Source organism: Gavia stellata, chromosome 22, assembly GCF_030936135.1.
Source record: "Gavia stellata isolate bGavSte3 chromosome 22, bGavSte3.hap2, whole genome shotgun sequence".
NCBI lineage: Eukaryota > Metazoa > Chordata > Aves > Gaviiformes > Gaviidae > Gavia > Gavia stellata.
The window spans coordinates 8,668,125-8,695,674 of NC_082615.1; positions in this window are offsets into that span (position 1 = coordinate 8,668,125).

The following is a 27,550-nucleotide window of genomic DNA, read 5'->3' on the forward strand; positions in this document are numbered from 1 at the left end:
TGTACCTGAAGGATTCATATTTATTGCTTTACTGCTACTTATTGGGCTTGGTCCTCCCTGAAGGCCTTCAGAACAGCTGAAATGTAGCCCTGGGAAGGTCAGTGGGAGGCTGGTGCAAAGCACAAACCTCGTGTAAGCTCAGTGTTGAATGCTTAAGCGTTGCAAAGGCCTTGTCCTGTCATTGCGTTGAGGGCTGAATTCCCTTCAGGGTGAGAAACCCAGACTCTGTTAAGCCAAAATGCTGACTTAGACACGTGGAAACATGTTCTTTCAAGCTTTGCATTAAGATACATAAATGGATTTTTATATGCTTTTAGGTAGCAATCAGCTCTCATTAACTGGACCTTACTAGTACTTGTGACTAGGCACAAATGAGATGTGTGTTTGTGCAACAAACATGTAGCTTTTGTGGAACGCTACTCTTCCTCGCTATGTGATGTGATACTTCCCGTAAATTTTGATACTTGGATGGATTCAATCCAGAAATCTTTGAAAAATGGAATTTGTAGTGTATTGATTATTTTTTTTTAACCCAGAACATTCTGTTTATACTGCAGCCCAGTTGCCACTACTTTTCCCGAGATACTTGAAATATACGTATTTTGTATGCATCCTTCATATATATACGTATGCATATAAGTGTTGTAGCACAGATATTAATCTTCCTTGTAATCTCCCAGGTCACTGCTCTCATTTAATATATTATCCTGATCCACTTGAAGAGCATGACAGGGAACTGGACAGATGAGCGTTTGGTGCTGCAGCCCGATGCAGCCTTAATTCGTTTGGAAGGAGAAGAAAAGAAACATATGAAAAGATTTCAAACTCATTAAAACTCAACTCCCTCTGCAGCAACCAGACTTGAAATAGTGGCTCCAGCTTTTAAAGGGGAAAGTGGACGTTTTCCCAGATTATCTCTGGTCACTACTGCTGTGCTGTCACTGCGGCTTGACGGCACCAGCGGTACCACTGGTGTTTTTATTTTCCATACAGTGTTTGGCAATGGATGGTGTGTTTCCAAAAAGGTGCTGCCACTTTTTTCTTTTTTCTCGTAAAACTGTCACAGTGCTCACAAATTTCACAGCTAGATTTATTTTTTTTTTAAATGCCAGTTTAATTACATTTGAGAAACTCAAGGGAACTGAAGGGGAATGGCTTTCAGGAAAGCGTGTTTAGGCGGGCTCAGTATTCGTAACTGAGGTCTCAGTACCTGCAGAGAAACATCTGGCCATTTCATTAAGGCGCTTACACAAGGAATTAGCTCTTTTGAACATCTAGCCCAAAATTCACATACCATGCTAGTCTTTATAATTTTATTTTAACCTAGAAGGCAAATTTGTCAGACTTCCCTCTTCCTCTCTTCCTCCTTCCTTTCTCATAGCTGTCCCCAGCATTTGGAGGCAGTGAAGCTGTTCAAGTTTTATTGTATGTAAGACTAAGTGGTGAGATCACGGAGCTAAGGGGAGGTTACCTGTCTGAAACAGATACCTATTACTGCCACCAGAAGTTTCCTGAGGGGAATGGAATAAGCAGGGCCTGAGTCCAGCTAAACAGTCTCTTACAGAAAGGTTAAAAAAAGAAGCATTTACAGTTGTAGCTAAAATAAGAATAAGGCTCCTTCTGTGAAGTTAGCTACAGAGTTGCGGTGCATGCACAGAGGAGAACCTTCCCTTCCTCCCTGGGGTTGAAACCCTGCAAGCATCAGGATTGCTTCCCTTTAGCTGGCTTCAGAAAGAATTTGGGAGGAGCAGAAACCATGGAATACTCTTCAAGATAAAATGGGATTCTAGTTCAAAATTAGTAGGACACAAGATCTCCTACCAGCTGCATCTGAGGGCAGATCAAAGATAGTATGGAGGAGAAAAATAATTTATCTGTCATCAGGACAGACTGAAACTCAGTGAAGCAGCTCAGAGAAAACTAGAGAAGCAGATAATTATCCGGGAGCAAAGATGAAAATGTGGGAGTGATGGGAGAAGTTACCATGAACTGTGATACTAATAAAGAATTAAAGTATTTAAGCAATATGAGATGACAGGCGGTGCATATCCAGATAAGTAGAGCATGCCTCAGGTAATGCTGTAAAGTGTCTTGACAGCAGGTTCACGTTTAGATTCTCCCAGGTCTTACACCTTTATCTATCAATCTCAAGTGACTTTAATCACCCAAAAAAGCATTGCCCAGAGTATCCTGTGAAGGAGCTTGAGACAAGTGAATAGAAAAGGGAATCTGCCACTCAACCTCCTGTGTTTTGCTTGTTATCAGCCTAAAATACAATATGCCTTTACACACAAAAAGTGGATGTCATGGTGTGCAGCTGTCACACTACTTCAACCAGCCAAGCAAAACTGCCAGTCCATTTTTGTTTAAGATGCTGCATAATGGTTGCACCATAAGGCTGTGTGTCTTGGCCAAAAGCAAGCAATAGGTTACCACAGTTTGAAAATATGTGTGTGTTGGAGCTGCATCACAGTTTCTAAGTGCAGAATCAAGGAGGAGAAAAGCAGATACTATTTCTTTTGAGCGTATCAGGTTAAATAAAATAAGATTCTTTATGAGAAAGTGTTTTGAAGATATACTTATCCAAAAGAAAGGACATGGAAGACCATCTAGAAATACGGCAGAAATGTGTTTAGAATCTAAGTTTCTTCTGTGAAAAGGAGTTTACTGAGCCTATGCCTGAACCATGACAGTGGTTGCTCAGCCAGTAGTACTCACACACATACAGAATAGCAAGCAGGTGTCCAGCTCCCATTACAGTTCCTAAGGAACAGGAACCTGCTTGGGCTCTGAGATTTCTTTGAAGGCCTATATACCAAAACCTTATTCTTTTTTTTTCTTTTTCTATCCTGAAATCTTATACTGCTTCAAGATGTCTTGCAGTTAGCCACAATGCAAATTAAAAGACCTCCTCTCAGCGCTGTGCTAGTTTAATTGCTAAATGAAGACAAGCACCTGACAAAAATGCTAGCAACATGACTTGTATCAGATGCGGAGATGCTTGTTCATTCAGATGAGGCAAGATGCATAATTAACGGGAGCGGATTTGATTGTGTAGGCTGTTCAAGCTAGTGTCTGTCTCCAAAATGTCTTTGCAGAAAAATCAAACCCTGCCCTTAACTGCTGAAGATCTTTGATGCAATCCAGTGAATTTACCCAGTGAAGAAAGTCTGAATGCTTGTGATGGATACTTTGTTAGGTGGATGAGAGCGTTGTTTGGCTCCCGTATTCTGCGGCTAATTTGGGACAACTGTAGGCACGTGTGGGTAAAGAGAGTCTCTTTAGTATGTATGTATACAGTCATTGGTACTGGGCAGTATGGGTAAAAATCATCTCTGCATATGGATGGTTGCGAGTCATACACCAAACCACAGTCCTGCAGGCAGGGCTCTGCACTGCAAACCTGATACTGACGTTAAACAGAGTGAGGCTTAAGCCAGGGTTTAGGCAGAAGTTAAGCAAAGCATAAATGGTGGCTTTTAGCTGGCTATCCATTCCCAGTTCTCACCTGCAAAGAGCAATATCCTGGGAAAAACTTGCATGACCTCCTGAGTTTGACATTTTCCATGCAACAACATTCAAAAGACAACAATGAATCATGGTTTTGTAACTTTGCCTCAATGGGGGGAAAACTGTTAAATGTGCTTTAAAAGGGGGAAAAAAAAAGTATTAATGCAGAAGTGGCACATGGCACCTCTAGAGTTCCTTCCACTTTATTTGAGTCGTCACAGCCTGATAAACACTTGATAACGGACAAATTGGTAAAGGGAATTGGATAGATAGAGATTCTCTTAGTGACACCCTACAAAGCTTTAAAAACCCTCTCTACTTTAGACTGTAACAAAAACATCAATGGAGATACATTTTGCAATGCCTGTGTATCTAAAATGGGGTAGACTGGACTATCTCATTTTTCTGAGTTTCTAGGAGATCTACATTCTTAAATGCATATTTTACAGCTGTTTTGGCAGGCAGAACGTAAACATACAGAATAAATACAGCTATCAGCTAAGAGTATCCCTAGACATTGTCATTTTCATTTAATTTGCTGATCATATACAAAATAATCACAGGAATATATTTACTGAAAGTAATGCAGGTTGCTATGGTATATTATAATATTACAAGCACAAATTCCCTCATGTGAGGAAAGGACTGTAATGTGCAAAAACTTCAGACAAGCAGGAAAAGCTGTCACTATGTTTGCTAGTGAAAATGCTTCACCGAAAAGGTGTCGTATTCAGATGCTTGTTTCACATATAGGGGGAACTCCAGGGGCAATGTCATCTCTAGAACTGAGTCCTAGATGGTTTGCATTTGTTGCCATTCAGTGCCACTTTCCAAATACTACTTTAAGTCTTTATCTTCTCAGTTGTTTTTCTGTCTTAACAAGAACACTTGAGAGTGCTTACCTGCATTGTTAACTTGTTGCCTATAAAACAGTCCATACTACTACAGAAGATTCTGATATTCCAAATTAATATCTGGTGTGTAAACAATTACGCTCTAAAAATGCATGAATGTATTTAATGCTGAAACGACTTTCTTTAAAGTATAAAGTTGAGGCTTTAAGGAGCGCAGTCATGGCAGCAATGTGGCAGAGCAGAAAAGAGCTTTGTGCCAAGCACAGCAAATAAGAACTCAGCTGGGGGAATAGCTAAGAAGTATAAACATTTTTTTTCATCTTTTCAAGTGTAAGGAAGCAAATTTTTGAGAAGGTTTCCTTAACAGAGTAAAATAAGAAGAGTTACATGGGATGCAAAGATTCTATGTTTGTTCTGACCAGATAGAAATTGTTTTAAATGTTGGCACATAAGAACACAAATCAGTGTATAACACCCAGGAGACCTAAGGGTATTGTTCTGCCTCCAAAACATTATTAGCGTTAACTTATTAAAAGAAGTATATGTTTTAGCAGTTACAAGGAATGTCTAACAAAATGCCAGGTACATTCATACTGTGCTCTAAATAATTGAGAAATTCCATAGGAATTATACTGAATAATTCCTTAATGTCCTGCCAGCTTATTCTATAACTTCTACCACAGCAATGTGAAGATGACATCAATAAAATTTCCATAGCAGTGAATGCACCTGTGTAGGAGAGCAGGAAAATATAGAGCTGTTTGAATGCCATGAAGAATGTAAATCTTGCTTTCAGAAATTACTTAAGATGACAAATCTCCCTGACTTGTAGTGGTGTGTACCCTTGCTACCTGGCTATGGGCACACAGGCATTCCCCCGAAGTCATCAGGGGGTGCAGGTCTGCGGCACGCTAGCTGTTCTGCCACAAATCTTCCTGTGCGGGATCTTTCCAGTGGTTTGTCTTATTCCTCCTTGAAGGAAGCTGTCCTCAGCCGTTCAGCTGTGCTGATAGGAGTGGTTTGCAGCAGCGTCGCAGAGTAGTTAGCATGTTTCTATGGTCGTTTGTGCACACGGGTCACTTTTCAAAAAGGAGTGTGAAGTCATGAAGCAGTTGCTTTTAAAAATCCCCTCCCCTCCACCCTTGATGGAAAAGATTTTCATTCCATCTTTTTAATGTTTATTCCTGTGCTATTTATAAAAACCTGTTTTGCAATCCCAGTACTTTATTAACCATAATTACTCTGAAATGTGCATCATTGCCCTTTACGTGGGCTATGTAATACACACAACAGAACATATTGAGCTGCTTCTGCAGTGAAGTTGCACCAGGGATGAATCTGGCGTGCCGTACGCAAACCAGAGAGCACAACGTTCCAGCGGCTTTTTGTTCCCCTTGGTCTCGTTCCCAGCATGATGGCCTAGATTTGAAGTATACCCATTGATATTGCCTGCCAGACACAACATGATGAATAAGAAATCCAGTGGTGTTTTTTAAATTGCCATGTAGTATTAATGAATCATTGAAAGAAAAATGTGTGATCTTCCCTTTTAATTTTGGGAGGGGGACACATGGCTGTGGCTTAATTTTTTTTTTTCTCTGAGTATTTAATGGTCTATACCCTTAAAAACACTTAAGCTCCCTTCAGATTAAAATACCTGTATATGAGAAAGAGATTTTTAAAGCTGAAGAACATTTCTTGCCCATAAAATGAATAAGGACTACTATTAAATTTCACGTATGGCTTTGGAAATCGTAGCTGTACAGTGAGAGGGCAGCAAGGCCTTTGTGTATCCATTGCATCTGCCCTGCCACACCACCTCTTCCAGCCTTACGGCCGTCTCCCTGCCTGTGCTCCTTTCAGCCTCCCTGTGCTCCTTCCAGCCTTCACCATCTTAATACCTGCTCCTTGGAGCCAAGAAAGAGAAAGTAGTTGTTGCAGCCAGCATTTTACTTATAGCTATGTATTTGGATTTTTTACTGCACAAAGTTATTGTTGCTTTACACTGATTAAATGAAAAGGATTGAAGTCCAGTAAAGGCTGGGGGGGAGAGGGGGATTAAGAAGTTGTAGAAGAATGCAGGTCAAGTGAGGAAGAGGATGGTCAACAAGATTCGATTTTTTTTTTCTATTTTTTTTTTTTAAATACGTAAGACAGTCTTGGAAGCGTTCTGTGTGCATTGGAGGTGATCAGGGTGGCATTTGAACTGGTCAATAACTGTGATAAGGCAAGATGTGAAAGCAAGATGTGAAAAAGGCATTCGATGCAAGGTAACCTGATGTTCAAGATTATCCCACATCTGGCAGGCTCAGACCACCAACACCGTTCCCTGGAACATCTGGCTATGACCGGGAAGAGCACACACTACATGTCCCTTTTGTATGATTTGGTATAGCAGTTTCTAGAGGTGCATCTGAGAATTTCCCACTTACCATATATTCAGTAGACAGTCAATGCACATGTAAAATGATCATCTGTAATGTGATTTTTAGATCTTAAGCATATTACTGTAATTACTGTACAAGCTTTTGACAGAATGATTTTTTAAAAAGAATAAAACTACTGGACACATTTGGGGGCACTAATATAATAGTATGAGGTTGATAGTAAATGCATAAACATCTTAGTAAACTGAAAGCTTTAATTCTTCAGTTGGATAGCACAATCTGTTATCCTAAATTAAATTTCCAAAGGAGTATTTTTTTCAGATATTACATACTTCATAGCTGACAGGGACACTATCTAATTAGCTATTTATATGCAAGGCATACCAGGGGATAATTAGAAACATGGATTATGCAAAGGCAATCAGACTGACAGAGGGCAAAGGAAGCTAACATATTAAATCAAATTTGGATATGTGCTTATATAGTTTGTCATGCGTCGTTTGGGGTGTATTACATTAATACTTCATTTAATATGTTGTTACGCATATTACTGTAATCCAGTAATTTGTAAATTAAACATGTGCACTCCTAAAAACAGTATCTATTGGCCCAATGAATCAGGCCTGCAGGAAAAGGCCTAATTAAGTTACATATGTATTCCACCCCTTGGGAAATGCCCTTTGTACCTCTAATTGCATTTGTCTGTGTTCGAATATAGGCTTTATGGGTTACCGCTGTCCCCAGCACATCTTATCACATACTCAATATTTGTATTTCCAAAGCAATGGTGAATGCACTGGGAAATGCGTGGGCAGTTGTTGCTGGGCCGGCCAAAGAGAGGGTGAAATGGGGAAATGTTCTTTCCTCGAGTTACACAGAGGAGACACACCACGTGTCTGAATTCAAGCAGATGGGAAAAGAGGGTTATTTGTTGTGTAAAGATGTGTAACTTTGATCTGTAACTTAGATAGCTTATGTAACTAATGGGAGAGGTAGGCTCCTAAATGAGCTGCTCTGAATCACTCCGTGAAGGTGGTTAATTTTTTACCACTGACTGCATAGAAAGTCTAAGGGGCTTGGGCTGCCAGGTGGTGTCTAAATGAGGGACAGATTGAATAGCTTTCTCAGGTGTGCAAATAGCTAAGTTTTCCCCACTTTGTGACCACATCGGTCAAACAAAAGTTATAAATGAAGGGTTGTTCGAGATGTGTCAGGCCTATGGCAAATACGCATACGCCTATGCAAATCAATACAAAAGTTTCTAAACTTCTAAAAAGTTGCCAAATTTTATTGTTTCACTGGCAATTGGCAAGTCAACAGTAGAACCAGGCAAGACTGATGAAATCTAGGTGATCGCCTTACTTTTAGTGGGGATTTACTATGAGGTTAAAAGAATATGTCTAGTCTGCTTTTACTACTTTTTATTAAACATTCAGAAGAAATTGACTCTCCATTTTATGGTGAAAGGAGGGTCAATTCTTTTAAGGTCTAATTGTTGGAAAATCATGTAACAAAAGCAAAGGACGCGTGAAAGCAAGAGATAGGAGTAATTGTGTCTACAGCACCCATGAGACTAGTGGGTTTTTATCCGGGAGGAAAGAGGAATCTGTATTGTATTGTGTCCTGAGTGACACTTAAGGTAAACAATGAATGAAAATGCATTTTAGGTTGATTCAGATCCATTCCTTCAGAGGAATTCCAGTTGTTCCCTTTCATTTTCTTCGCCGATAAAATGCGGTCAAGCATTTAAGGATTATTAGCACTGGATCTCGGGTAGCCATTAGCAGCTTTTTTCTCTGAAACAGCTGATGTGGTCATGTAGGAGTCTAGATATGGCTGATGTTGAAATTGCATTTGAAAAGGTGTTCAAATAACATTTCTGTCTCCTTACGTCTGAATAGTTCTAATCTATAGTGACTCTACGCAGATATTTGTGAATTTGGGTGGGGGACAGCAGAGGTTCCTCTTTATAGCTTGAAATAGCTCGTACAGTGCAACTGGAGCTATCCTCCAGCTCATTTCGCATGGAATTGGCCGTATGCTGCTTCTGACACGGTGTGCTTCCAAAACATCGCAGACTCTTCTTTTATTCATACTGTAGCCCTAACTTAAATAATTTTACTGGCATATGAACCTTGGCATAACTGAATGCAGAATTTACCTCCTGGACTTTTGTATGCTTTTAATATTTATTCATTGGTCTGTAATAGAAGAGTATTTGTCATCTTAACTGGATTTCTGGATGAGAATCAATGGATCATTAGTTTTAATTATAATATATCAATGTCTTACTAGTACAATTTATATCTAATGAAATTAATGTTGGTGATATACTGTACTGTCATCACTAAATTCTTCATGATAACTATAAATATCAAAACCTGTTTTCTTTATATTGTTTACAGATTGATGTATCCAGTACAGTCTAATTAAACAGGCACCATTTTAAAAGTGATTGCATATTAATGTTGGGTGAGGTACAAATATACTGGCCCATCCAGCTCTGAGAAAGGAACATCTAATGTAGCGAGTAATATATAGATCATATGGTGTGGATAAAGGATTGAACTGGGAACCAGGAAACTGAGTTTTGCTCCTGCCGCTGATACTGCATTGTAGGTTATCTTTTTAAAAATCATTTGCATCTCAGCATCTTTATTTGTCAAGTTGCTTTCTTCTTTGGGAAATTGCTTGATATAAACAACAAAAGCTGCTATATAATAGATATTTGTTGTGGTAATAAGTGTGTTTCATATCAAGCATGTTTTACTGGATCAGGCCTAGAGTCTTCAATAACTTCCAAGGTAAAGCCTTAGACATAAAGCTACCTGAATGTCTGTAACGATTGCCCTCACCTTATGTATCCTGAAATTAAACTATCTCAACTAATTTCACTTCTGCAGATGACAGCACAAGCAAATGTCAAGACAAATAGACTAAGTTGGTAGCCATTGACAGACAGATAAAACAAAGCTGATTAAGGGTGCAATAAGTCATTTATATTACTGTCTCACAGATGGGTGACAATTATTTAATTGGTTAATAAAAAAAAGCAAAATTAATAGCTTGCATGATATTAAACTAACTAGTATTTTACTGCTTTAAGAAAGCATTTCTGAAGTCCATTCAGTGCTCACCTGCAGCACCACTTACACTGACACCAGAGTCTAATCCTTATACAACAACAAAATTTAGGATTCACAGCAAAGGTTTCTTGAGAAGGGCACATACGTGAAGCAACCCTCTGAAAAAATAGCAAATTAGGCATATAATGGCTATTAACAGAGAATCAAGGTTGGTTGGGGGTTTGTTTATTTATTTATTTATGACCATCTATTTTCAGTCTGCCTGTTCACCAAAATGTATCTGGACAGAGTTGGGTAAATTAAACGTTATGCCATATGGTCAATGCTTTTGTAAGTCTGGATGGTGATGATGCTACAATGATTCACTGGCAAATTCTTAACTTCCCTCTCCCGAGATGAAGGCAGTGAGACCACTTGTTCCAATGAAATTAATCCTGCATTTGTGTTACAGCACCGGGGCGTTACTTCCTAAACATACTGGATTTTTGCTATAATTTCTTTGATCCATTTTCATTTTCTATCACGTGTCTTAGCTGAAAAAAATGGCAAAATAATGAAGGTCTGCGCATGCATGTGAAGTAATGCTTCAATATTTGCAGTTGGGTATAAGTTGCTACCAGCGATCTACAGATGGGATTTTCAAAGTTTTACCACAATCTGCGTGCCGCTCCCCACCCCCCCCCCACCCCCACTCCCCCAGTTTCATGGGACTCAGTCTGAAACTTAAACTATTAAACTGCAAACAAGCCAGAAATATCTGCCTGCCACTGACAATATGCCAACAAGCTATCCTTGGATGGTGATTTCCTCTTGTAGAGGAATTTTAAAGCCAACAAGGTCTCTACGTGTACAGCAGCAACTTCATGCAGACTCTGTGCATCTTTTATCTGGAAAATAGCTGTTTCCCAGCTTCTCTGGCAGAAAGGCACTCTTACTGCAGGCTGTGGCTAGCCTTTGAAATTACTGCATTTTCCTCTTGTGATGACTACGGCTGTAGGTGCTCTGCTTGTAAATAAGGTAAAGCTTGAAAGTCAGTTGAAGGTAATTCCCCCCAAGCAGTCTTCTAGAACTCTAGAATCTACATGAACATCTGGAGGATCAAGCAGCAATGCTTTCCCCTTAATTTCTGCAGCTAAAGAAAACGGTCATTTCGAAAGCTTTCATCTACTCCAAAATAACATGGCATTCTAGTCTAAACACAGCTTCTTTTTAATGAGATCCATTGTTAATTTACTGGCCTCTGAATCTTGTTGCTCATAGTTTTCTACTCTTGAAGGCTAATTAATTTTAATATGCTCTGTAAGAATAGTTCTGGCTCCTCCATTAATGAAACCTTCACTTGGATAGCTCAGAATACCCAAATCAGTTTGGCAACTACAGATATGGAACAAGGCATTAGTATAGTCCACATTTACTTCCTGACTGTTCCTGAGAGAAGTTTGCAGCTGTTCTTTGCTGAGGAATGGTGAGTGGTATACATTAGTGAAATGAAGTATCTGTCTACATGAGAGCATCTCCCTTCACTTTCTGCTTGAGATGTTTCTATGATGTTTTGTTGAATATAATTATAATGTTCCCTAAGAGAATCCTTACCTGTCTGACTCTGAATGGAACTGGAGAAATGGTCCTGTGGACAGAGCCATCGATGTGTATCTGGAAGGGGAAGAGATATGGGAGAGAGAAAAATGCAAATCCTGCACATCACGGTCACTAGGGATATCATGAATAAGTGTCTGAGATCACTGGCAGAGCTAGCTTTGTGTTTATGTGCATTTTGTGGTCACTAAAAAATAGTTCCTGAATTTCTGTTTCCTCAAAAAATGGAAAATGGGAAAGGTGTGTGTTAAGTTCACGCATGGAAAAGTTTGGTAACTGCTAAAATTTCTGCATAATTTTCCAAGGAAAGTTGAAAAGGTGGCTCCTCCACTTAGAATTGTAGAATAGTTTGGGTTGGAAGGGACTGTTAAAGGTCATCTAATCCAACCCCCGCTTCTTCTCAAGAGTTACAACTTGAGGAGCTTGAATGAAAATTTTTTTAGAAAAAGTAACTCTACCCATCAAGGATGGGAAGCAATGCAACATGGAATCCATTTGATAAATACTCACAATTAATATTGTTTTGTTTTCTTTGCAGTACATGAAGTTCTCAGAAACATCTCCAGCTTTGCCTTCCAAAGTTTCACAAGAGATTCAGGCAGAGCAACCATGAAAAATATGGATGTATGAACAGTTTGTGACCCCACTTGCTCCTTGCCCCACTGTATGAGAAATCCCGTACAGGATGTTCCCCTGCTCCTGGTCCAGGACTGGTTCCAAGTCTGCTGATGCTGGAAATAAGTCTTGCTCTGAGCTTATGTTGCTTGGGACCGGCACTTCTCTGGCAATGCTCTTCCAACTGCCTGTTGTCCAGACCAAATCAGGAAAAAGAGGTAAGAATGATGACACTCATTCTTGTTATGTGCATTATTCCTTCACATCTGTATACAAAATATCCTCTCTAGTCCATTACATTCATCATGTTTAGATGTACTTTATTATGGTCGATAATCTATTACTTAGATATCTGATTATTGAGAGCAAGGTGTGTTGGCATTTCTCTTTGGCAAATGGAATTTCCTGCTGTTTTCTTCCTTTTCTGCTTAGGTGAAATATTACAGCTTCATAGATGGTAAATTAAATGTCAAATATAATTTGGCATCTAAACCATGAAGTCTATTTCTGTCCTAAGAGCAAACCTGACAGATGCCTTCATGTACTGGCTGTAGAGAGAGCTAATACAGGATGATAAATCACTTCTTAGTATGTCATCACAAATGGTTCAGCATAACTTCTTTATGAAAGTTTAGGATTTTTATAAGTGCTTTAAAAAGAAACATCTTTTTATACAGCTAGTAAAGTCAAGTCCTGGAGAGTCTTCAATCAGCTTCAACTCTTTTTTTTTTTTTTCCGTTTCTTTTTTCTTTTCTCTTAATCATGTAAACATGCACCTAGTTTAGATGATTAAAGTGTGGAGTGCTTGGTTCCTAAGGTGTTTGATCACAACATTACCATGTGAAATGCCCATAATTCCTTTTTAAAAATAGAGCACCAGTAAAAGAATGTACAATAGGAGAGTGATAACTTAAGAGGACCTCAGAATTCTCTACCTGAATCTTACTATATGGGAAGAATAAAGCCTAACCAGAGTTGATTTTTAATCCACATCACAAAGCACATCTCAACTTTTTCTTTTTACTAACATGGCTTCCATAAGGCTGTCAGTGATGCATCTTCAGGTGTTGCATCACATCCTTGTGCGCACATACAGAGGAACACCCTAAAATGCAAAAAAAAAGGTTATTAAATTCTTAAGGGAAAAACCCAAATCACCCATAAACTAATACCTTGGTGTCATAATAACGCTGGTAAAATGTAACCAATATTCCTAATGAAAGAGGTGTCCATCTTGAGGAAGATATACATTGGGAAATAATTGACATTAATGGTTGAAAATCAAGCACATAGTCATCTGGTGAATAACTTGCCCACAAATACATTAGCCATAACAACAAAGCAGCGCTTAAAATAATGTCTGTCCATGCAGGAAAATGTCAGTGAGTGTCTGAATCAATAGTGACATTTAGAATTGCAATAAACTACACAGCCAACCAAAGTCATCGTATCTGGGTAGATCATAACAGACTTTAGTCATAGGGGACTTGGTAATGTGCAGAAATCCTGAGCTATCTAAGTTGATGGCAGAAATGATTTTTCTTTAGCCAGTGTTTATTTTGTCATTGTTTTCTCAGCCTCCTTAAGTACATGTCAGCATTGACCATTAGAGAGATAAAAGAGCCTGAGTAGATCTGTATCTGGCTGGAATCCTGTCTTCAGTCTTTCAAAAAAGAGAGATTACATTTGTATGCCGGGTCATTCATGCGGTAAATACGATGAAGGAGGAAAGCAGGAAGTTTTATACAAAATTGATAGTATTTTCAGAACAGAAACATGGGAGTCAATGTATTGGATCAGTGCAGTGTCTATGTAGCCCACAGCTGTCACAGATAGGGTTTAAACCACAGGCTTCAGAGGAAACCTAAACAAAAGGCACTTGTAGTCTAAGGAACTCTAGGGGGAAATTTTCTCCCATCTTCAAAGAGAGGAAAAGCTCTAGAAATTTTCCCTGAAGCACAGGAGTTTATGTGCCTTCTAAAGCATTTAAGGGCTGAGGTTTTTGTTTTGAATTTATAATTACAACCGTAGATATTATTGATATTCTTGTAAATGTCTAATCTCTCTATAACTCCTCACGAGCTTTCAAACTCACAGATCTACTGAGTCAAGAAATCCCACAGTCTGACTGTTCATTTTTGCCATCAGTTTTGACAATGACATCCAGTGCTGCTGGAAGGAAGAATGTGAGCTCATTAGCTTTCTTCCCGCTCTGCAAAATGGGAGTAGTAGCACAGTTACCATAATAGCGTTCGTCAGAATATCCATGTCCTCGATACATCAGCCACATCGGTTCCTAAGCTGTGGATCCACCCAGAGGCAGAGGGAAGCAAAGTGTCATTTCTGAATTTACGTGCCAGGTCAGTGGCAGCACTAGGAATAGAGCCCTGCTCACCTAGGCTAATGAGCCGCCCATTAGACCTAAGTCTCTGCCAGCCACCTCTAAGTGATAAACATGCCAAAGTATATAACTTACACAGTAGTATGCAGTAAAGCACTATACTTTGTGGTTCTTTAATCTCTGATTTTTATATTGTGTATGAAATTAACAGAGGAGGAGTAAAAGCAGTGAATATAGTGCAGACGTCTATGCTGATAGATTGCTAATGATCAAAATGTAGCGTGCCAAGTGAACGTAACTAGGGAAAGTCAAGTGAATATCTTTTTTTATTCGTGTTCTTTCTAGCTGCTTAAAGGTGATTGCTATACTGAATTGCATAAAACACATGCAGATTGATATTTCCTGGCAACATATTTACATAAAAGGAAGGTAAACCAAATATTTTCCCCAGGGAAAACACTCTGTGCCCAAGACTATGTTCACATTAATTTTAAATCATCCATTTGTGACTGAATGGGTTACTCCAGCCTTGCTTACAGTAATTGATTGATGACTCTCCTCCCTCTTGCGAGGATGTAACGTAAGAAGCTGTGTAAAATGGAAGAAGCTTTTGAAGTGTCAAACTGGCATGAGAGAAAAAGCTAGTCCCTGATTTGAAGACTGCTGCAGGTGTTTAACCGTCTGTATCTCTCCAAGAAGTGAAGGTTGCTAAGTGACCAGTACTACTTGTCCAATACTGAATCAACCAAACTGTTTATTCCTGCCCTTTCTGCTGCTGAGACCAGTTGGGTGTTGCATGAGTGGGTCCTGAATATGCTGATGTCTGCTAGTCGCAATGCATACCAGTGCAGCCAAAACTATGCTTTGCGCATGACTTCAGCTAGTAGTTTCCCCATAGATTTTTTTCTTGGAGGTTGCTGTGAAATTCATGGCAAGCATAGCTGGCTCTCACTATGCTAAACAGCCCTTCAACAAACACCTGAAAGTGAGAAAATCGCTTAGTATGTGATGTCAGTGTGGGGGCTAGAAAGTTCTGCATTTCCTTAATAGATGGTCCGGGAAGTGGCATGATAATGTATTGTTCCTAACCAGCAAAGGTTGTTTCCTAAAGTAATATTGATAGAGAAAATTCCATCCTATTCACAATCAACTCCAGCTGTATTATAAACGGTAAGGAATATGGCTATAATAAGAACTTTATATCCATATTCCCAGTGTCACGGTATGCATTATAGGAATGCTTTGCATTGGCAGTTGAGTGCAGTAGCTAAATAAAGAAGGAATGAGGATTCGACGCTGCTCCTAGCTGTGCCATGTACAAATGACCTTGCTCTCTGCATTGGAAGTATGAATGCAACAGTACCTGCCTTGCTAAAGTGCTTTGAGCAGTCTTGTAAAAGAGTAGAAGAGTATTTATGCTCCTATCTGGTAACATACAAACACAGTTTTGCTTTATAAAACAGAAATAGAAGAGAATTATGCACATATATTTTGATGAGGTGATAAGATGTGGCTTCTTCTCACTAAAATATTCATAGCTAGGGGTACCTTTCCCGTAAGTGACTATAAAAGCTGATGTAATGGAGCTCAAGATTTACTGTCTTCCTGAATAGTTTTGTACAACGTTTTTTTTTTTTTTTCTCAGTTTGCAGTTCATCAGGGGATTGTTTTTAAACTACAGGTGCAGGTATTCAAAATGCAAACCAGATCCTTGGTTATTCAGAGATGGTATAAAGGTGGCTGTATGTAAAAGATTTTGTAGCAGTTGACTTTGGGAAAGAATTAGGGTTGGGGCAAGCTGGGGATTCTGGAGAGGGATTAAGATTGGGTTGAATTTAGAGCTGGAGTTGAAGGCAGCCCCAGGAGCAAGTGGATATTTTTATTGGCTCTGAACTGGAATCAGCTTACATGTTGATTGCAAGATGTGGACACTGAAAGAGCTAAAATTGAAGCTGTACACTAGAGCTAGGTCCTTGTGCAAGGAGTGTTTGATGCTAATTTCCAGTCTTTTAGTTGAAGTCATGAGGTACGCATTCTTAGCCTGTGTACAACCTGTTATGAGACTATTTTATGATTGCACTCGTCAGTTATGTCTAACCTGTCATTTATTAATCTACGAAGTTCATAGGTCCTAGCTATTTTTATTATTACCTTTTTCTTCCTTTAATATGTTTAAGTATGGGACATGTTCTGTGAAACTGCATTCTCCAAGATTATATATTTTCCTGCTTCCAAATGGCTAGTAATCCTAAAGCATTTCCATCCTGGTTTGTTGAGGAAAATGTAGGGTTATGCTGGAGTGCTTTAAATTAACAATTTCTCATAAAAAACTCCTGAAGCTTCTTGAAGCTGTAGCCATGGCTCTGGTCTTGATTTTGGCCAACTGTCTCCATGCATGTTCTTTTCCTTTAATATTTTCTTTTAGTGCTTGTCTTCTAGTGTTTTTATTATTTAGTGGACTGCTTACCATTCACCTGAAGTGCCTATGAAAAATCTGGCTTATGGGAATATCTTTTACTAAAATATACTGCAAAAGGAGGTCTTTTGACAAGGGTACAAAACAAAAGTGGTAGTTTTATAATCTCTAATTATGAAAAACAGTAGAAGATAAATTATACGAGCAACCATATCTCAGACCTCAAAAGATGACTTCAGTTCTGTGAAGAAAGTTTTTCTGAGTCATACCTGATGTATCTGCACTCAAAAACCCCAACGGTGGCTGTCTGCAGCATTTGCCACAGCAGTGTAGAGTTCAGCCCCTCTCCAGCATTAGAATAGCATTTGCTCCCCAACCTCACACTGCTGCTGTGCACCCTACAGAAAGTACCGTATAGGGTGGATGGCACATGGTTTAGAGTGCAACATGATGCATCGGGAGAGCAAATCACAAGACTGCTTCTTTACCCTCCAGTTAATGAGCAAATAGGCCAACATCTCTTCCAAAGGCACATTCATTATAATTCTAATTAGTAATATGTATAAAATTGATTTGCATACCTAAAGGAAGAAAAACTCCCCCTGAGAAATGCTAGAATTACCAGCTTAGGAAAAATAAAAGATGATTCTCTGAAGCAAATCTCATATTTTCTGCTGCAATTAGCTGGGGTTTTTAAAATTGTTTATTCTAAGCCTTTAAATGTCTTTTAAAGTGTCAAGTGGCTGACTCTGTACTTGGAATCAAAATACAGCTGATTTCAGATCAAAAGTTTTAAGATTCTCCTTAGATCCACCAAGTTGTTCTGATGATGCAAATCTTTGAGCTGATATTATGTCAAGATAAACTGACAAAAAGCAAACCAATACACTTATTTTTTATATTTCTCTACATTATAAGTATACAGGGACAGAAAATCTGTCATTTTGTGTGTCTGTGAAGTATCAAACACCTTTTCATGATTCATAAATAATGAATAGTAGGAGTACTTGTTAAAATTATATTGCAGGAAAAATCCCTGGTATTCAAATAATGTCTTGCGTGATCAGGTGCTTTACAGACATTAATTAGAGTTGATTTGAATCAGTAAAACAATATTGAGACAGGTCTATTAAACAGCCCAGAGTGAATAATTTTAATATTGAAAATATACATACCAGTGTTTCAAATTGCACTGTAGGAATGATGTACATGATCCATGGCTATTAATAGTGTTTACTGGACTGAGCAATGCTCTGAGTTCCAGTTCTGTGTAATTAAAACCTGGCACAGAAAATAAGAGTGTTGTTATAACTGTAGCTGTTTGTTTTATGTTAAAAGAGATATGGAATGTTTAACATATGTTGAAACAAGTCATATTTGTAATCCAACATGTAGTCAGTGTTTTGAAGCAAATGTGTGGCAGAAGTATGTCTAATCTAATTGCAAGTAACTCAAAATTCAGCAGGAGAACTGCAGATTCAAGCAGTAGCTCTGGAAAGATGTTCAGAAAATTGCTTGAGGTTGATCTTTTCCTTCTAAGCTTTTCAGTGTAGCAGTAGTCTTTAATCTATGTTTGACGGCCTTGGAAAGCAGGGTCCTGCTCTGTGGCTAGCACTCTGTGGAGCTATTTTCATACAAAAACGCTATTTAAAGGTATGGCTTCATTCAAATTATTTAGATATTAAACTCTTTCCTGAATGTAGAGCTTCTTTTAAACCTCTATTCAAACCTCGCAACTGAAATGCTGCACAACAATGTGCATCAAAATTTCCAGTGACCAAGGTCTTCCAAAGTATAACTGACATTCAATAAGATGTTGTGCTTTCAGAAGGAAACCAATAATTTAGCCCATAGTATGGTAGACAAAGTGTGTTTAATTTAGAATTTAATGTGTGTGTATACGTATATATGTACAAAAGTATATAGATAATTATTTCAAATGTAAATGAAAACATAATCTATTAACGTGCTGTAATTGTTCGTGTTCTACCATGCAAAATACTAGTCTTTTTTCTAATGCATTTTCATGTTCTACCACTGTATCACATCACCCACTGATATATAGTGTGATATATGGTATATAGCATATAGCTTCTAATTTTAATATAATACTGGGGATCTGAAAATTCAGGCAAATAATTTCCATTGTTTCTTACCAAAATGTACAAGCATCTCTACAAGAAATGTAGACAGTTGTCTTCATCCTGATTGCTGGAATGGGAGATGATTTTCTAGCTTTGCTAGAAAAAATGTTGCTAGGTTATTTGGTTGTTTTATTCAGGGATATCACTTGAAGTTAATTTTATGAGATAATATCTATGAGAAGACTGAGTATTTCTTTTCAAAAAAACAGCCAGCACAAATACCAAGCCCACCCGCAGCACATCCATATTTATTTGTCATAGTGATGCTAAAAACAGGAAGCAGCCAGTGACTGAGCCATCCATCAGTTGGACACATCACGTATTTATCATTATTGTGAAAATGTGGATTGATGGCCAGTGAATACGTTTCTGAGTTATCAAGTTTTCCACTGTTCATATCTTTGTAAAAGGCAAGCACAAGTTTCTCAAGGTTGTTATACAGGTGACCATCACTGTGGTCTGAGGTTTGAAGTGGCAGGGAAAGCAATAAGGTAACGTTGACACTGGGTACAAGTTTGGGAGGTATCACCTGTCCCGTACAAAGGGACGAAGAAAGAAGAATTAGCTGAAATTAGGTTGCTGTTATCCTGAGTGCCTTATCGTGTCTAGTCTTCCATGAACAGCTTTTATTTTTAGTAGCAAGTTCACAAAAAAAATAAATAAAATAAATAAAATCTTACTGTTGTCCTTCTGCAAAAAGAGGCAGTGCCAGGTCACAGTCGGGACAGCAAGATGATTTAGCAAAGTACAGTTGTGCACTTAGAAGCTTGTCATGTGCTATCCACTCTTTTCTCTTAGTTTTTATTAATTCGGGGGGAAGAGTACAAGTATTTCTAAAACAATAATTTTTTTCCTATACATAACTACGTAAAATACATATTGTGATGAGAATAAACCTGAGAAGCTGGGGACTATGTAATACTATAGGAACAGGAATCTGTAAACAAGCTCATCCAATATATTGTCAACAGGAGACATATATTTATGGTGAAATGGCTTTCAGAGTAGAAACTTTCGGGTCCTCTTTTTTTATCTGTTCCCTGGCAGAGGAATGATTTAAAGTGAACTTCAACTCACATTTCAAATAATAGATGACAGGAGCTCATCCATTTCAATATAATTCATTCCACTGCATATGTATGGGGGAGATTTTAAAAGAAAACTAGGGAGTTATATTTCCAAGCCAGCCACTAGATTTTTAAATGTGGTATTTCCTCCTCACTTTCCTTCTATTAAGTTTATTGGCTTCCCTGAGTAGAAGACCGCACTTTTGTGCTAGATACTGCTCTTTGTTTGCTCTTTGTCTCACAGCAGCTCTAGAGCTAGGGGTGCAGGGTAGGGTATTTATTTGGTATTCTGACTGTTGTTTTATAGCTTAAATTTTTGGGGGTTTTTTTTGTTGTTTCTCAAGTATTAGTTTCCTACTTTATTCACATAATGTACAATTCACTTTCCTGAAAAGCTGTCAGTGCGCAGAGCTCTCTCCTTCCATGTGTCTGATACATGAACTCTAATTCTCTTCAATATCATAAAACTGAGAGTAAAGTAATTTCATTTATCTTATTTTTTTAGATTTCAGGGTTAGGTGTTTGGGGAGGGAATGTTCTTAGTTGATCTGTTTGATTTGGATCCTGGATAATGACATTCCCTATTGAAAATATTCCTTTAAGTGTTTGAGAATCACAGGTGAGAGACTTCCAGAAAAACCAAGCTGAGGGTGCTGGGTGCTTTCACAGCCCTGTCCTCTGCTTGGGAGTAGAATCTGGAGCCTTAAATTTTCATTGGGGGCAGATGTCCCGACTGAAATCCCAGACATGGCAGAGGATGACTGCCTCACTTGAAGTGAATCAGAGGCTGTTCATGGGTTTTTGTCCTAATTTTTAATGGATGAGCACCATTACTTCAGAGATGCTTCAATATGATTTGGACATGGCATACGAGGTCCTTAATACATATGCTGCATGTAAACCAAAGCAGATGCTAGCATAAAATGTCAGAGTTGCTCTAGGAGAAGAATCAGTCTTTTGTGGTTCCAGGCAGTTTTCCTACATGAACAGAATGTTTTATTTTTGGAGACAACTACTCTATGACATGAATGACAGATATGCTTTCTTTTTGAAGGAAACAAAGCACGTAGTCAGTGTTTTACTTTCCAGTGAGCATAGTCAGTGTTTTACTTTCCAATGAGTACTGATGAAAGTAAAAGGAAATTATTTTAAAATTATGAGGGTCAGGGCATTTTGGCACAGCAGAATTGAATTATATTGCCATCATGAATTGCTGCACATTAGAGTTGGCTGGAAAGACTTTCATCAAGACATTCACAAAACCAAAAGATATCAGAGTAAACAGCAACCTGGGACCTGGCAGTGAGTGAATCTTGGGGCAAGCAGGATATGTGTGACAAACCAGCTTAAGTGACAGTATTTTCTTCACATCCATTTGTCTATCACCTGTTCTTCTTCTTAATTCCCCTTTCATTCAATTCATTTCCCTCCTCTTGGGAAAAGTCAAATTTAATAATGCTAACCTGTACAGAAAAGTATATGCATATTCATGAAAGCTCATGAATTATTGGCAAAATCGAATTGAGTCAACATTGATCATGGCAAAAGCAGTTAAATGTACTTGTCTTGTGAAAAAATCAATCTCAACAGAATTTTTTTCTTGATCACATATAATTTGAAATACGTTTTGATGAAAACATTCAAAGATATAGATTGAAGATCCCATATTTCCTGTCTATAAAGTTCTATCCTTGTTCATAAAAATAGTGTATTTTAAAGGCCTAGATATACAAGAGGTTTTAGAAGGAACTCTGGGGTTAAAATTTAAATTCAGAAATCCCAGAAAGTTTGCAACGCATTCAACTTGTCTAATCCTAGTGAAAGTGTCTTCTGCCTCCTTTTTGTCATTCTGTGGGATTTGATTCACTGTCTGTAGGGAACATTTCCATGGCTGTCACAAGATGTTCAAAATGTGATGACTAGCATGGGTGAAGATTCTTGACACAACAGTGTTCTGTCAGAAAATACAGATTAATCAAAATGTAAGTGTTTCTCAGGGATACATAAACTTCTTCTAAATTATAGGTGGAAAAATGTGTAAGTAAGTTAGCAGATTCAACTTTGTCATCGCATTTCACCTCGTTCCACTTGGACTTTTATATATTGTCCCTTTTTATCATCCTTTCAATGAAATGTTTCCACGCTCTCAGGACTGTATTGCTGACAATTTCTTCTCACCTGAAAATTTTGAAATTCTGTGTTTTGTTCTGATCTGACACAAAAGTTTCCTTCTGTTTCCACTGGAATGAAAGTTCTAATTTCCAGTTGTGGTCTGGATTTCCAAATCTGTTCTCCATTTTTGTGTGATCAAAGACTGATCTACAGCGTAGCAACTGGTTTGAGAAATCCACCAACCAATGTAAACCCATTAAGATGTCGCAAAGATTCTCTGCAGTAATCTTATGAGGAATTTTTGCCTCAAATATACCTTAAAAGATCCTATTTCTTGAACTAAGTCCTATATTGCAGCAGTCCTTGTATCAGACTCCTGAAATTAAAGTTGAGGTTGGAGGAAATGAGAGAATTTTTCTAATGCTGCCAAAGGAAGAATACGGTGAGTTCTTCCCTTGAGGTCTTGGAAATTTCCTGGGCACACGTAAGCCACATACCAGTCTTTTTGCTATAGAAAAGTGCGTATGTGGCTTCTACAGTTTTTTATATTTTTGTCAGTGTCCACATTTCACAGTCAAAAAAAGCCACGAGAGGTAGTCTATGAACATGTTTATGTAGGTAAATTTGAAGTAATTTGCATTTCAGGTATTTGTGTGCAGCTCCTATTGATGCTAATGGGATTTGCACACATAAATTTCGTCGCATCAGAATGGGAATACATCCTTTGCTATAATTCACATTCTCCCTTTCATTTGGAATCTTTTTTATATTCAGCCATTTATAATTTATGCTCCCATACTGGCTTTGAATCTCAACAATGGTAACTTGAAAAATTACATTAATCTTTTTGAGGTGAATTAACCTCTTTTTCCACACTGTTGGTCCATGAGTCAAATTTCCTTGATAAGACACCATTACTTGCACTGACTGGTAATAGCACTAATATTTTTTGTCAGTTGCAAGATTTCTGAAGCATATATTTTTAAATTCAATCCAGTGGGCTCATTTTAAAGGAGAATTTTTAATTATTTAGCATTTTTCCCCCTAGAGACAGAGCCATAGGATTTTTATTATTGTCAAATACCAAATGGCTTATGTGAGTCTTCTGAATCATTTTTTTCACTGCTCTTTCACGTGTGCCCTTTTTTCTTGACTGGGGATGTGATCGGAAGTTGCCTAGGGTCATTCACTTGAACAGGGATTGCTTTAGGACTACTGGAGGTGATTATTGGCCCGTGCACACTCACCTCCTGTGTACAAAATTGCAGGAAATGAGATGAACATGGGGAAAGCCCAGCAGCTCTCAACTCCAGCCTCTTCCAGAATTTACCCCACTCCAGCTGCTGGCAGAGGGTGTAAGTAAAACCACAAGGAGGATTAACCACGGAGGAAAAAGGCCTCCTTTGCTGTTGTTTCATCAATTCTTCCTAAAGAAGTAAATCTCGAGTGTATTCCAAGTAGGTGTCAGAAATGACGCGTCTTTTTTTTTTCCAAGTACACGTTTCCCTCAAAAAATGTGTAGTTACAGCTGGGACAACTCTTGCAATTTTGCGTAGGCTTATAACTTTTGAGGTACTGAACAAATGTAACACATGTATTATAAAAGTATTCAAATCACCCACATGCATTCCTAGTCTTGAATGTAATAGAATCTCCAGGCTTTTTTCTATTTTTATCACAAGCTTTGATATTTTTCCATGTTCTTCACATCCCTCAGACGTCTTCTTCTTCACCTTCTTTATTTGTTCCAGTATCTTTACTCTTTCCCCTTATCTTAGCCCCTTATTCAGCAAACGTAATCCTTGGGCTGGTGGACTTGTGTGCAGCTGCCGTGAGGGAGTTGCTTAGGGAGGTGTGCAGGCACTGATAGATCGTGCACAGCTGGGATTAGGTAGCACTGAAGTGTGGGCTTTCTAAATTGCCATCTGAGATCTGGGCATGCTGGGAGCCTCATCAGGTTGGTGTGTTATTGGACGCATACTGAAAATATTGTACCGTAAGTTTTAATAACAAGAAAATCAGTTTGTAGCTTCTGCTCCTAATACCACTCCTTCAGGAGGATGTGTTCTGTTTAATCAGGTAAAACCATTCACTCCTGCTATGTTTTCATTTGTAGGGTAGAAGAAAGCAGAACAAAGTGCATAGCAATTAGTAACTTCCCTATGAAAACATGTACAGTAATCTTTTCAATTTTAGAATCGTCGCTTGTAAGCAAATCTGGGAGGCATGGAAGGGGTTTACATAGGGTATGATCCCAACAATTCATACAATTAGCAAGAATTAACATATATTGCCATTATGCTGAATTTTTTATTGCCACTTTTAACAGCCCGTATTCTAAAGAAAACCAAATTCTGTAATTAAGCATATAAAAGTGGCATTATTTCATATTCACGTTATCTTGATGTTTGACAGAAAGAAAATTTTAATTATGCAAGTTGGTATTTGTTAGCCTTTTCAGAGCATTCCTTGGGTGTCAAGCCTCATTGTTTTTCCTGCTGCCATTTTCTTTGAAGGAAAAACTCAAGGACTGCATGCTGAAGGACATATTTTCTGCACTGATAATAGTTGCTTTTCTCCCATACACCAGAAGATACATTCCCATGGAATTGCTCTTATTTTAGGTGAAGAGCATCACAAAATGAGAGAGAGCAAAACTGCATTTTTTCACAAAAGAACATGGGATGAGCTAGGCTCTTATCATCATGCACTTGACATTAGTGTCTGGACTTGGGTAAAATGCCTGTAAACTACTCTCTGATGAGAAAGACTATGATTTGCATCTGTTTTGAAAAGAATCACAGAATCACTAAGGTTGGAAAAGACCTGTAATATTGTCAAGTCCAACCATCAACCAACCCCACCATGCCCAGTAACCATGTCCCACAGTGCCACGTCCACACATTCCTTGAACACCTCTAGGGATGGTGACTCCACCACCTCCCTGGGCAGCCTCTTCCAGTGCTTCACCACTCTCTCAGTAAAGGAATTTTTCCTAATATCCAGCCTGAGCCTCCCCTGGTGCAACTTGAGGCCATTTCCTTAAGTAATTGACATCATGTGAGATAAATGTGATGCGTACATCTCTTCTGCAACAACTTCCATTGCAGCCAGTACAAAATGGCTGTTCATCTCTGTAACTGAGACAAATCCTTGGTTATTTCAAGGTGTAATATAGTGAAAACAATGAAGTAGTTAATTGACTACACTTATTTTTCTAAAACAGTTTTTAAACATTTCCTGACTTGTCATAGAAAAGAATAACTTTCCTGAAACAACTAGTCAGGCAGTCCGGTGATAGATTTCCTTCTTCTTTTACTGTCATTTCTCCTCTCCACTCAAAATTGCCGGGGTGTTTGATCCTGTAATAATCATAGTAAATGTTCGGCTGTTTTTTGGCAAAGTAGAGCAGTTTGCTGGGTCTCTTTGTTCCTCACCATTTCTGCTTTTAAGAGCATCCCACTGACAGGAGCTGGTGCCCCTCTGTAGTGCAGAGGGACCAGCTCTGTGAGGGCTGGCGTGATTTCTGGACTTCAAGGTTTCCAAAGACAGAAGGGCTTTCACTGTGGCAAGGATCTCTCAAACCTTCTTACAGTCAGAGATACAAAACCATCCACCTGAGCAGTACTGCATCTAGGTTATCTACAGGGGACAGGGGGTTGGTACACCTGGAAACTGTCTTTACAGCTCTGTTTCCTATTTCTGGCAGCCGCAGGAAGGGAAAAATGCTAACCCAGGGGAAAACCTGTCTGAGGACTGTGCAAGGTTATGTACCAGTAAGGGAAAGCAAGAGGATCCCTTTGCAGAAAAGGAGGACGGAAGTGACAAAAAGGAACATAGAGTCTAAAGAGCCCTGTAAATACCAGTGACATGTTAAATATCAGGTCTGGAAAACAGTAGCCTCACTGTATTGCAGTGTGCCCTTTCTGGACCAGAAGAGATGAATCAAGCTTTCATGTAAAATGCTGAGTTTTCTTCTTTACCAAAACTTTAGCAATATGTACATCATTGACAAAGTCATGAGACCCAGTTTAATGGTTGTTGAGCCTGTCTTTCATACACGTGTGGCTAAGCCATTTTCATACGGCTGCAGTCAGTTTCTGACTCTCGTCTGGCATGCTAAACCAAGTGAAACAAGAACATGAGCTGTGAATGAGATGTAAATGTGATTTCATGGCACTGTGATCAAGAAGATACAGTTCTTTATTCATATAGGCTTGAGAGAAGACAATGTCAGAGGAATGAAAACAAAAATACCCTCAGATTTGTTAGTAATGTTTCACCTCCATCCAATATTGGAACTACTGTTCCATACACCAAACCATGCCTCTTGATTACTGCGGACAGGCTGTGTCCATGGAAAACCCCTTCTGTGTTCTTGGGTTTTATTCACTCTTCTAAAAATAGAAAACCTTTATTTTTGTTCTCCCTATAGAGATTATTATCAGATTTAAAAACTTTCTCTATGAACAAAAATTATGCCCTCACAATTCATTCTAGTCCTAAATATGTCAGTTTTTTCAAATGTATGATTTAAACACACATAAAGAATTGAAAAGTATATTTGGGCTATTATGGGACCCTTTAAAAATCTTTTTGGAACACAAGCTGATTTTTAAAATATTGCTTTAGCGATGGGAATACTCAATTTCTTTTTAAATTATTGACATTATCTAAGGGGCGCTGAAACTCTCGGCTGTCTAGACTCCATAACTTAGGTTCAAATGCAGCAAAGGTCAATAGTTAGCAGACACTGCTACGTTCTCAGTTGCTGAATATTTGCGTAACACAGGTATTGTCAAATGGGTTTCCTTGCTATCAGGAGAAAGGCAAGACCCATAGGCAGCAGTGCAGGTGAGTGCTGGTGTTGATTTGAGCCTGCCTTGCTGGAGCGGATTTCCAACGCACAGAGGTCCTGCGCGTTGGCTAAGGCTGTGGCAGGCGCCTTTTTTGCCAGTAAATGGATTAGCTGGATCAGGACTCGGTGGCATTTGTTTTGCTCATGTTCTTTGCAAAGGGAATATTGGAGTATACAAATCTCAGGGGTTGTTAGGCTGCTACTTTTCAATCACACTAAATTCAAATAGAAAATGGATCTTTTTCAGCCCTGTGCAATCAGGACTCAGAGTGTACCAGCTTTCTAATCTGGAGATGAAACAAGCACTCCAGATTATTCAGAAACAATAGAGACTCTGATTGTTTAATACACTGATAAGAATGTGTTTAAAAAATAAATTATCTACTAGCTGCTGGGATTGCTTGAAATTCCATTAAACACTAATGAGAAAAGGCATCACAGACAAATTAATAAACACCCTACGCGCTAACCTAGAAAATACCAGCCTAAAACCTTTGATGCTAAACTGATTAAAATGAGAAACATATTTCATGTGAAACCACTCAGCATATTTCAGTGTATTAA